General features: G+C 44.6%; 1 protein-coding gene across 2 annotated transcripts in view; it reads right to left on the bottom strand.

The window, feature by feature from the left end:
• LOC122945765 (lipopolysaccharide-induced tumor necrosis factor-alpha factor homolog) overlaps positions 1-12800 on the bottom strand; it is a 54954-nt gene that overhangs the window by 37775 nt on the left and 4379 nt on the right. Inside the window, exon 1 of one of the 2 annotated variants that reach the window (XM_044304943.1) lies at positions 5557-5657. The exons of the other annotated variant lie outside the window; for it this stretch is intronic. The gene's annotated coding sequence lies outside the window, so the exon portion shown is untranslated. Of the gene's footprint in view, positions 1-5556; positions 5658-12800 lie in introns of those variants that run through there. 2 annotated transcript variants of the gene reach the window in all.

The raw sequence follows: 12800 nt of genomic DNA on the forward strand, positions 1-12800 counted from the left end.
AAAAGAAAGAACATGTCCTATTCTTGTCCGCAGCTGCGGACAAGAATAGGCATTTCTATAGAGGTGCCGAGCGGGTGTGTTGTGGGTCTGCAACACACCACGGACGTGTGAATGGAGCCTTAAAAGAAGAAAATAATAACAAACTTTATTACAGATAATTACACCGCACAACAATGATTTTGCTACTGAGAGAAAAACATGTGATTTTTACTAAAATCGGCGCGCTGATTCCAAATATGAACTTGGAATTTGCCTGACATGTCTAGATTTTAACCCCTTGAGGACCCTGGGATTTTCCATTTTTTCGTTTTCGTTTTTCACTCCCTGCCTTCCCATAGTCCTAACTTTTTTATTTTTCCATTCACATAGCCTTATAAGCGCTTATTGTTTGCAGGACAAGTTGTACTTTCTAATGGCACCATTTACGGTTGCATACCTTGTAATAGGAAGCGGTAAAAAAATTTATGCGATCAACCTTATGGCCATGTTTGGGGACCAGACTTCCGCCGTAAATGTAGGTCTTTAAGGGTTAAGGATTAAAGGGGTTAAGTTATACATGCAAAGCCTATTCAGTTATAATATTAATGCATTATACTGGAGATAATCCAATGGACATGTCCAGATCTGTTCGGACACACTCAGGCTGATGTCAGCAGTAAGTACAGTACAGACCAAAAGTTTGGAGACACCTTCTCATTCAAAAAGTTTTCTTTATTTTCATGACTATGAAAATAGTAGATTCACACTGAAGGCATCAAAACTATGAATTAACACATGTGGAATTATATACATAACAACAAAGTGTGAAACAACTGAAAATATGTCATATTCTAGGTTCTTCAAAGTAGCCACCTTTTGCTTTGATTACTGCTTTGCACACTCTTGGCATTCTCTTGTTGAGCTTCAAGAGATAGTCACCTGAAATGGCTTTCACTTCACAGGTGTGCCCTGTCAGGTTTAATAAGTGGGATTTCTTGCCTTATAAATAGGGTTGGGACCATCAGTTGCGTTGTGGAGAAGTCAGGGTGGATACACAGCTGATAGTCCTACTGAATAGACTGTTAGAATTTGTATTATGGCAAGAAAAAAGCACCTAAGTAAAGAAAAACGAGTGGCCATCATTACTTTAAGAAATGAAGGTCAGTCAGTCCGAAAAATTGGGAAAACGTTGAAAGTGTCCCCAAGTGCAGTCACAAAAACCATCAAGCGCTACAAAGAAACTGGCTCACATGCGGACCGCCCCAGGAAAGCCGTCACCTCTGCTGCGGAGGATAAGTTCATCCGAGTCACCAGCCTCAGAAATCGCAGGTTAACAGCAGCTCAGATTAGAGACCAGGTCAATGCCACACAGAGTTCTAGCAGCAGACACATCTCTAGAACAACTGTTTAGAGGAGACTGTGTGAATCAGGCCCTCATGGTAGAATATCTGCTAGGAAACCACTGCTAAGGGCAGGCAACAAGCAGAAGAGACTTGTTTGGGCTAAAGAACACAAGGAATGGACATTAGACCAGTGGAAATCTGTGCTTTGGTCTGATGAGTCCAAATTTGAGATCTTTGGTTCCAACCACCATGTCTTTGTGCAACGCAGAAAAGGTGAACGGATGGACTCTACATGCCTGGTTCCCACCATGAAGCATGGAGGAGGAGGTGTGATGGTGTGGGGGTGCTTTGCTGGTGACACTGTTGGGGATTTATTCAAAATTGAAGGCATACTGAACCAGCATGGCTACCACAGCATCTTGCAGCGGCATGCTATTCCATCCGGTTTGCGTTTAGTTGGACCATCATTTATTTTTCAACAGGACAATGACCCCAAACACACCTCCAGGCTGTGTAAGGGCTATTTGACCATGAAGGAGAGTGATGGGGTGCTGCGCCAGATGACCTGGCCTCCACAGTCACCGGACCTGAACCCAATCGAGATGGTTTGGGGTGAGCTGGACCGCAGAGTGAAGGCAAAAGGGCCAACAAGTGCTAAGCATCTCTGGGAACTCTGGGACCATTTCAGGTGACTACCTCTTGAAGCTCATCAAGAGAATGCCAAGAGTGTGCAAAGCAGTAATCAAAGCAAAAGGTGGCTACTTTGAAGAACCTAGAATATGACAAATTTTCAGTTGTTTCACACTTTTTTGTTATGTATATAATTCCACATGTGTTAATTCATAGTTTTGATGCCTACAGTGTGAATCTACTATTTTCATAGTCATGAAAATAAAGAAAACTCTTTGAATGAGAAGGTGTGTCCAAACTTTTGGTCTGTACTGTATATAAGGCAAGCTGGACAGAGTTTGATAAAGTGATCTGTTATAGTGCTATCAGTTTTGAAACTTAAAGGGAACCTGTCACCGGGATTTTGTGCATAGAGCTGAGGACATGGGTTGCTAGATGGCCGCTAGCACATCTGCAGTACCCAGTCCCCATAGCTCTGTGTGCTTTTATTGTGTAAAAAAACTATTTGATGCATATGCAAATTAACCTGAGATGAGTCCTGTCCCTGACTCATCTCATATACAGGACTCATCTCAGGTTAATTTGCATATGTATCAAATAGTTTTTTTTTACACAATAAAAGCACACAGAGCTATGGGGACTGGATATTGCGGATGTGCTAGCGGCCATCTAGCAACCCATGTCCTCAGCTCTATACACAAAATCCTGGTGACAGGTTCCCTTTAAGATGGATAAACGCAATTACACCCTGTGTGTATTTTAGGCAGACTGTAAAAGCAGGCCATGATGCGAAAATCCATCTCACCTTTATTGACAAGATGAGTGGTATATGCTTCTTTAACTATGGCCCCCAGAAATTTACAATACTGATCGAGAGGATTTTCACGTAAGATCTCGTAGCATTGGCCATCCAATAAAATATTCTCGCACATGGCTATGTATTGTTGTCTGTCAAGGATCACTATGTTCCCTCCTTTATCAGATGGTTTATCCCTTTCCAGTGAAAGAAGTCCCTTTAACTTCTGTTTATCAATATTCGGGTGGCATGGGATCTGTCCCTCGAGATGATGTAACTCTTGTGTGACCACCTCCAGAAACATGACTAGAGGTGAGTTGTCACTGACTGGGGGCATAGGCTTGCGCATGGGGTGTGTCGGGTGTGCCTGGGCACACCCTAATCAAGCCTGCTGGCCGACAAATACAGAGTACTTCCATTTTGGAAGCGCTCATTAGTACCAGATAACCAGGAAGTGGTGAACGCTATGTACTTACCACTTCCTGGTCCTCGGCCGTTGGCTGTGCAGGGCTGCTCACAACGTGAGGTGCTTTGTGATGTCGCGCTGTGTGAGTCAGGGCGGTAATGAGCGGCGGAGCCCAGGAGCAGAGAGGTAAGTGTTTTTTTATTTTATAAAATATGAGGCTGCTGGGGGCATAATGGGGGCTAAGAGAGGCCTAATGAGGGCTAATGAGGCATAAGGGCTGATAATGGGGGCTAATGGCATATAGGCTATACACATCTATACATACACACGCGCGGTGTGTGTGTTTGTGCTTTAGGGTGCACACCCTAATGCAACAGACAGCGCACGCCTATGTGGGGGGGGGGGGGGGTTTGAGTAGATGGTAGCCTAAGGTTGGTAAACAGACCCTCTCCTAAATTCTTTTGTCCCTCTGTCCAGAAGTCTGACGATATTTGTACATCTGACATATCCTCCAGAGAGATCGCTATTTTGGCTCACTGCCGTTGATCATGGTTATGGAAGAATTTCTTCCATTTTAACTTCCGGATGAATAGATTAATGTCTTTAACCCATTCGAAGGTTTTAAACTTATGGGAGGGTACAAAAGACAAGCCTTTCTGTAAAAGAGAAATCTCTCCTTCAGTCGGGGTCCGTTAAGAGAGGTTAATAATCTTTAGGCTATCTGTACCAGTAATCCTTGGGCAGCACATTGTTATTGATTTGTCCTGGAGATAATCCATGACTTTAGTTGCACAAATGCGAACATACCCCCCACCCCCACACACACTTTTCTTCCCGTGACTCAGGAACGTGATTGCTGATATGGACTTTACAACATTTACTAACTACACAACAATTCTCTAAAATGATCATGATCATAAAAATTACAACTTAAACACCACTTCCCCTATAAAACCGCTGGTCCAAACCCAGGCATTTAATAGCAATCACTCACATGACAAGAAGGAGGATATGTTTTGAGAACAGGAGTCTCTGGTTGCAGCTATAATAATAATAACAATATGGGTCCATTCACACGTCCGTAGAACGGGTCCGCATCCGTTCCGCAAATTGCGGAACGGGTGCGGACCCATTCATTCTCTGTGGGGCAGGAATGGATGCGGACAGCACACAGTGTGCTGTCCGCATCCGCATTTCTGGAGCGCGCCCCCAATCTTCAGATCCGCGGCTCCGGAAAAAAATAGAACATGTCCTATTCTTGTCCACATGCATGGCTGCCTTGCCTTCACTTTGGGTGCCCTGTTCTGGAGATAGATGCATGTCCCAGCTCTGGGTCCTGCATCTATCTGACATTTTTGGTGTATTGAGCCACTAGCAATGAGCCACTAATGTTAAGATGGGAAAATCTCTTTAACCCCTTCCTGACCACCCACCATAAATTTATGGCAGAAGTCGGGAATTTAAATATGGCACTTGCTTGCAAGTGCAGTGCCCCCCATAGCAGCCGGTTGCCTGCTGTCTTAAACAGCAGACACCTGGAGCTAATGTCTTCAACTGGCAATAATACAGATCGCAGACATTTAACCCTGCAGATGCAGTTGTCAAATGTAGCGCTTGGGAAGCTGTTCATTCTCTGCAGCAGCCTCAGTCTCCCTGAAGAAACCAAGGATGCCACAGCAATGATCCTATGGAGACCCTGCCTTATACCACTGAAGTCTCGTAGACTCCAGTGGTAATGCATTAGTCTAAGAGAGAAGCGATCTGATGGTCATGTTCAAGTGCCCTAGGGGAATTTTTAAAAAATTTAAAAGGGAAAAAAAAAGTTTTTAAATATATAAAAATTCAAATCACCCCCTTTCACCAAAATTTCAATAAAAATAAACAATTAAAAACACATCATAAGCATAGCCTCTTACGAAATCGCACGTACTATTATAATCCCATAAGGCAAATGGTATAATGGAAAAAAACATCACAATGACTATTCTCCATTCTTTTGTCACTTCATTCCCCCAAAAAATGTAATAAAAACTGATGAAAATGTCATTCACACTCCAAAATATATTAGTAAAAACTACAAATTGTCACACAAAAAATAAGCCCTCATTGTCACAATAAGCCGGTGTTGACCCACTGAGCAACGTGACCTACCCTTTGTTCTTAACAGTACCCCAGATGGTGGGGAAAGACTTTCCCGAGGAGAGCATTAGGTCACTAACTCTTGCAGGGGGTTGATATACGAAGCAGCTGGCCCATACCGACTAGGGGGTACCAGTGCAAGGCACCAGAGGTATGCATGTAATCAACAGGGCAAATCATAACCAGGAGCAACAATGCAGGACAGAAGGGTTGGGCAGAGGAAAAGTTGTATAAGCAAAAGGTAAGGGAGGCGGCATACATACAGGCCAGGCAATCCGGATCAGCAACAGGAGAGTCAAAACAGGCAAGTATCAGACCGGTAGTGGAATCCAGAAGGCAGCCACAAGTCAAGAGTTCAGGAACACTGGAATGTATGAATGCAGACCTTAGTAGGGCACATGGACCTATAACACTCAGGCAACTGGAAAGAGGGCTGTACCACTTAATATAGGTGCAGGAAGACTGGGATTGGTCAGAACAGATCACATGTGCTGGCCCTTTAAACTACAGGAAATGACATAGAAACATAGAATGTGTCGGCAGATAAGAACCATTTGGCCCATCTAGTCTGCTCAATATACTAAATACTATGGATAGCCCCTGGCCCTATCTTATATGAAGGATGGCCTTATGCCTATCCCATGCATGCTTAAACTCCTTCACTGTATTTGCAGCTACCACTTCTGCAGGAAGGCTATTCCATGCATCCACTACTCTCTCAGTAAAGTAATACTTCTGATATTACTTTTAAACCTTTGCCCCTCTAATTTAAAACTATGTCCTCTTGTAGCAGTTTTTCTTCTTTTAAATATTCTCTCCTCTTTTACCTTGTTGATTCCCTTTATGTATTTAAAAGTTTCTATCATATCCCCTCTGTCTCGTCTTTCTTCCAAGCTATACATGTTAAGGTCCTTTAATCTTTCCTGGTAAGTTTTATCCTGCAATCCATGTACTAGTTTAGTAGCTCTTCTCTGAACTCTCTCCAAAGTATCAATATCCTTCTGGAGATATGGTCTCCAGTACTGAGCACAATACTCCAAATGAGGTCTCACTAGTGCTCTGTAGAGCGGCATGAGCACCTCCCTCTTTCTACTGGTAATGCCTCTTCCTATACACCAAAGCATTCTGCTAGCATTTCCTGCTGCTCTGTGACATTGTTTGCCTACCTTTAAGTCTTCTGAAATAATGACCCCTAAATCCCTTTCCTCAGATACTGAGGTTAGGACTGTATCACTGATTTTATATTCTGCTCTTGGGTTTTTACATCCCAGGTGCATTATCTTGCACTTATCAACATTACATTTTAGTTGCCAGATTTTTGACCATTCCTCTAGTTTTTCTAAGTCCTTTTCCATTTAGTGTATCCCTCCAGGAACATCAACCCTGTTACAAATCTTTGTGTCATCAGCAAAAAGACACACCTTACCATCGAGGCCTTCTGCAATTTCGCTGATAAAAATATTAAACAATATGGGACCCAGAACAGATCCCTGAGGTACCCCACTGGTAACAAGACCTTGGTCTGAATATACATTATTGACTACAACCCTCTGTTGTCTGTCCCTCAGCCACTGCCTAATCTATTCAACAATCTGGGAGTCCACGCACAAAGACTGCAATTTATTGATCAGCCTTCTATGTGGGACAGTATCAAAAGCCTTACTAATAAAAGTCTAGATAAGCGATCTCTACTGCACCTCCTCCATCTATTATTTTAGTCACCCAATCAAAAAAATCAATAGGATTAGTTTGACATGATCTCCCTGAAGTAAACCCATGCTGTTTTTCATCTTTCAATCCATGGGATTTTAGATGTTCCACAATCCTCTCCTTAAGTATGGTTTCCATTAATTTCCCAACTATTGATGTCAGGCTTACTGGCCTATAGTTGCCCAATTCCTCCCTACTACCTTTCTTGTGAATGGGCACAACATTTGCTAATTTCCAATCTTCTGGGACGACTCCTGTTGCCAGTGATTGGTTAAATAAATCTGTTAATGGTTTTGCTAGTTCACCGCTGAGCTCTTTTAATAGCTTTGGGTGCATCCCATCAGGCCCCTGTGACTTATTTGTATTAATTTTAGACAGTTGACTTAGAACCTCTTCCTCTGTAAAGACACATGCATCAAAAGATTTATTAGTGCATGACATGCACTGTCCCTTTAAAATGCGCCCTACGGGAAGCAGGTTGAGAGACATGCCACGGCGGAGGCAGCTGAGTAGGACAGTTTTCGCTTGGATAGAGCCCAGGACCGCAGTGGTGAACAGGGGAATGCCGGTGGCTGACCATCGCCACTACATGCCATGCAATCTGACTGGAACAGTGCTCACCCGAACAGAGAGCCCGAGACTGCGGTGGTGAGTAGGGGAGCATCAAGGGAAAGTTACCACCGGTACACTCATACATTTGCGTTGACATAAAAATGTAAAAATTATGGGGCTCAGAATATAGCAATGCAAAGGAAAACTTTTTTTTCTAAGTTTTTATTTTTTTCAGCATTAAAACACAAGAAAAACTATATAAATGGTATCATTGTAATTGTTCTGACCTGGAGACTCAAAGGAACAGGTCAGTTTTACCACATAAGAAACGCTGTAGAAACAAAACCCATAAAACTGTGGCAGAATTGCATTTTTTTCAAAATTTAACCCATTACAATTTTTTTTGTCCAGCTTTTCACTACATTGTATGTAACAGTAAGGCCCCTTTCACACGGGCGAGTATTCCGCGCGGGTGCAATGCGTGAAGTGAACGCATTGCACCCGCACTGAATCCTGACCCATTCATTTCTATGGGGCTGTTCACATGAGCGGTGATTTTCACGCATCACTTGTGCATTGCGTGAAAATCGCAGCATGCTCCTCTTTGTGCGTTTTTTATGCAATGCAGGGCCCATAGAAGTGAATGGGGTTGCGTGAAAATCGCAAGCATCCGCAGACAAGTGCGGATGCGGTGTGATTTTCACGCACAATTGCTAGGAGACGATCGGGATGGAGACCCGATCATTATTATTTCCCCTTATAACATGGTTATAAGGGAAAATAATAGCATTTTGAATACAGAATGCATAGTACAATAGCGCTGGAGGGGTTAAAAAATAAATAAAAATAATTTAACTCACCTTAAGCCACTTGCTTGCGCAGCCCGGCATCTCCTTCTGTCTTGATTTTAGCTGTGTGTAGCAACAAGGACCTTTGGTGACGTCACTCCGGTCATCACATGATGGATCATGTGATGACCGGAGTGATGTCACCACAGGTCCTGTTGCTACACAAAGCTAAGATGAAGACAGAAGGAGATGCCGGCTACGCGAACAAGTGGACTAAGGTGAGTTAAATTTTTATTTTATTTTTTTAACCCCTCCAGCACTATTGTACTATGCATTCTGTATTCAGAATGCTACTATTTTCCCTTATAACCATGTTATAAGGGAAAATAATACAATCTACAGAACACCGATCCCAAGCACTCGCGCGGAAAAATCACGGGTGTTCCCGCATCGCACCCACACATTTTCCCGCAACGCCCGTCTGAAAGAGGCCTAAATGGTGCCATTAGCAAGTACAAGTTGTCCCGCAATAAACAAGCCCTCATGTTGCTATGTGAATGAAAAAATAGTTATGGCACTGGGAAGGCTAGAAGTAAAAAAAATAAAAAATATGAAAATGGCCTGGTCTTGGCTGGCGTCTTTTTTTGGCTAACATTTATGCCTAGGCTATTCCAGGCTAAATATTGTCACACGACCAGTTAAAAAGGGGGACTTGTGGACTATTTTACACCTAAAATAGTTGCAAGTCCCTTAATAAGTGTGACCAATTGGGGCACATTTACTAAAGTGTTTGCGTCTGTTTTTAGTCTTAAAAAATGCTAATAAAGGTGCGCCTAGTCTAATTCATCAACGGCTGTGCGACTTTTAATAAATAGTCAGGGACCCCTGCCGTTCAGCTGTTTTGAGAAGACACTGGCACTCCTGTGAGCACTGCGGCCTTCTGGCAGCTTAAGATAGGTCATCAGTATCAAAATCCCGAAAAACCCCTTTAATGAAGCTGCATATTTATTTGGTGTATAGTCAAACATGAATTCTTCAACCATTTCTAAATGATTGCAATTACTTATTATTATTACTTATACATGAAAATATACTTATCCTATAACCGACTAGGACACTTTGCATGGCTCAATAAACAGAGGAAACTTAAAAGATTACATATTAAATACTTTTACTACATGGGTGTGCTCATTTTACTGCTGCACATTAACCAATGCAAGAGATGCAGGTTTGTGTATTTACCAGGTTCCTTTTATTTGCCCTGAAACCAGTTGACGTGATGTGTTCAGGGTACTAGTCTGAAATAAAGAACATAGTGAGCCCTCCAGCAGAAGTTACAACCAGGCTTCTCTCCTGCTGCCGGCTCACATCATAGGGTAGGAGAAAGGGGCAGCACTCCAATTTCTTGCAAATAAATCCTACTCTTTAATTCCGAGGCCTTTTTCAAGCACAGGTTCAAGCTTGTTAAAAAGGGCCAAAATGTGGCATCTAGGGATTAAAGAGTAGCGTTTATTTTCAGCTAATTGGAGTGCAGCCTCTATCCCTGTTCCTTTTGGACTATCTGTAGTGGGGTGAGTTGGCCCAAATCCGCTTGAGGCAAGCACCCACACATTCTGACTACTGGGAGCGCTGTCCGCTGCATACGATTGTCTAGCAGGAGGGCTGGCCCTGCACTGGTTCACCTCAACCTTGCCCGTCTCTTACATAAGATAAGGACAGGATGATGACTAATGTGCTCACCTTGCTGCGTAGGTGGCCAAAGCCAAAAACTCTTCTTGCAGTACTGGTGACCAGGGGCGTACATAGAAATCACTGGGCCCCATAGCAAGCATCTGAATTGGGCCCCCTAACCCCACCCACTATCCACCCCTGGCCCGTCCCACCTCCTGTCCTGGCTCCTCCCATGCCACACCCCCATTAAAGAATCCCTAATGCCCCCCAAAATGCCCGGGGGGAAGGAGTAGGAGAGCACACTGTCCACTATGAGCCCCCCAAACCCTTAATGCCCCCCAAAATGCTCAGGACAGTGTGCTATCCTTCTACTTCTCTTCCCCCTGGGCATTTTGGGGTAATGGGGGCATAAGGGGGGCTCATAGAGAATTCAGGGGGGAGGCTCATACAGGACAGAGTAGGAGGAAAGCAGACTGTCCTCTATGAGCCCCCCAAACCCTTAATGCCCCCCAAAATGCTCAGGACAGTGCTTTCCTTCTACTCCTCTCCCCCCTGGCATTTTGTGGGGCATTAGGGGTTGAGGGGCTCATAGAGGACAGTCTGCTTTCCTCCTACTCTTCCCCGAACCTGGACATTTTGGGGTAATGGGGGCATTAGGGGGGCTCATAAAGGATTCAGGGGGGGGGGGCTCATACAGGAAAGAGTAAGAGGAAAGGCGGGACATCATATAAGGATTTCTTGGTCTGCAGGTATCTGTTACTTCTTTACAATGTGCCCCCGTTGCCTGTCACTGCAGGGAGCTCGGCCCATATGCTGCAACTACATGCAGCATATGGGCCGAGCTCCCTGCAGTGACAGGCAACGGGGGCACATTGTAAAGAAGTAACAGATATCACCCTGCCCCCCAGAGATTTGTAAACTAATACGGGCCTCAGGCAGCATAATATATAATATAGTCAGAGTCGGCCGGGCCAGGCACTGCTGCAGGGAGTGCAGCCGGCAGTGACACGGCAGGACGAACGAACGGTACTTGTTCTGAGTCTGAGTGACTTACTTCAGGCCAGCCAGCCAGGGACACAGCCGGGCCCGGTGCTTCAGAATCTTCTCCTCAGCTCAGGCACTCTGGCGACGGCGAAGTTCGAGCCGATTCTCCCGCCCCCTTGCGCCACTGGCCAATCAGCAGCTGCCTCAACAGAGTTACCTTCTGCTGATTGGCCAGCGGCTCGAGCACTACAGGCTGGCTTGATCCCGATTCCGCGTCAGCAGACTGTCAGGGTCAGGTCAGGATCAGGTCAAACGGGGGGGGGGACTTGGCGGCGATTGCGGAAGATGAATTGGGGCTGGAGAAAAGCAGCCGCATAGCCGGCTGCAATTCATGAGTGGGCGGGGCCAAATAGTGTGGGCGGGGCCTTCTCTGCACTACGGGCCCCCCAGTGCCGCGGGCCCCATAGCAGTGGCGTGGTCTGCCTCTATGGGCGGTACGCCACTGCTGGTGACTATCCTATATCTAAAGATGCTTTAAGATAAGGTCATACATGGATCTTTTCCCCCCATTTTTATATTTTTGGATAAATAAGGCATAGAAGGCCTATTGTACTTTTTGTGATGTGCTTCTGTAAATCAGGGACCTGTTGACGTCATAATATATACATATGTATATTAATACATTATTCATTGTAATGCACATTTTATACCCTCACATTTTATGATTCAATAAGTTGCTTGAAGGGGTTGGCACATCTCAGACATTGATGGGATATCAGTAGGCTATGCTATCAGAATCAGATAGGTGCAGGCCCTGCTCCTATCTCTAGAACGCACCCGCAGAAGTAAAGGAGAGAACACCACGTGGCTGCTCTTCATTCACTGGAGTATTGAAAATAGTGACCATGGTCGGCCATTTTCAGAAGTCCCATAGTGGTGAACGGAGAGCACACTGCGCACGCATGGCACGGCTGGAAATAGCCGAGCCAGCACTCAGCTATTTCCGGAATCCCCGAAGCAGTGAATGGAGGGTGGCTGCAATTGCGTGATGTACTTTCCTTCACTTCGGGGGGCCTATTCTTGAGCTAGGTGCAGGTCCCAGAGATGGGACCAACACCTTTCTGACACTGATGGCATAGTTAGTGATGGGGGAATACCCCTTTAATCCTACATTTATGGTAGACAAGTTTATTTACCAAAATATACCCCAGTCCTCAGTTCCTAGTAATCAAGCAGCGTTTTTGAGTGCGTCATGGGATGCGGAGCAAGACGGATCCGGCATGAAACGCAATATAAGTCAATGGTGCCAGATGCGTTTTCTCGGATACAAAATAAAACAGATCCAGCGCCCATTAACTTACAATGGTTTTAGTGACGGATCCCTCATGGCTATTTTAGAGATAAGGCAAGCAGATAAGTTCATAATGGATGCAGATGGTTGTATTGTCCTAACGGAAGTGTTTTTGCTGATCCATGACAAATCCAGCAAAAACGCAGATGTGAAAGTGGCCTAAGTAATGTTTTACGTAATAGTGCTACACTTTCAGGTCAGAGGGAACTAACTCTCCGTAGGGAGAGAGCACACTTTGGCATGCTGGTTTTGAAAAGAAAATCTAATAAGCTGGTTCCACTAACCCCGTCCACAATATATCTTTTAGAGCAGGCATGCTCAACCTGCGGCCCTCCAGCTGTTGCAAAACTACAACTCCCATCATTCCCTGACAACCTACAGCTACTATCCTACAGGAGGGCATTGTGGGAGTTGTAGTAGCTGGAGGGCCGCAGGTTGAGCATCCCTGTTT

Source organism: Bufo gargarizans, chromosome 8, assembly GCF_014858855.1.
Source record: "Bufo gargarizans isolate SCDJY-AF-19 chromosome 8, ASM1485885v1, whole genome shotgun sequence".
In the NCBI taxonomy this organism is placed as follows: Eukaryota; Metazoa; Chordata; class Amphibia; order Anura; family Bufonidae; genus Bufo; species Bufo gargarizans.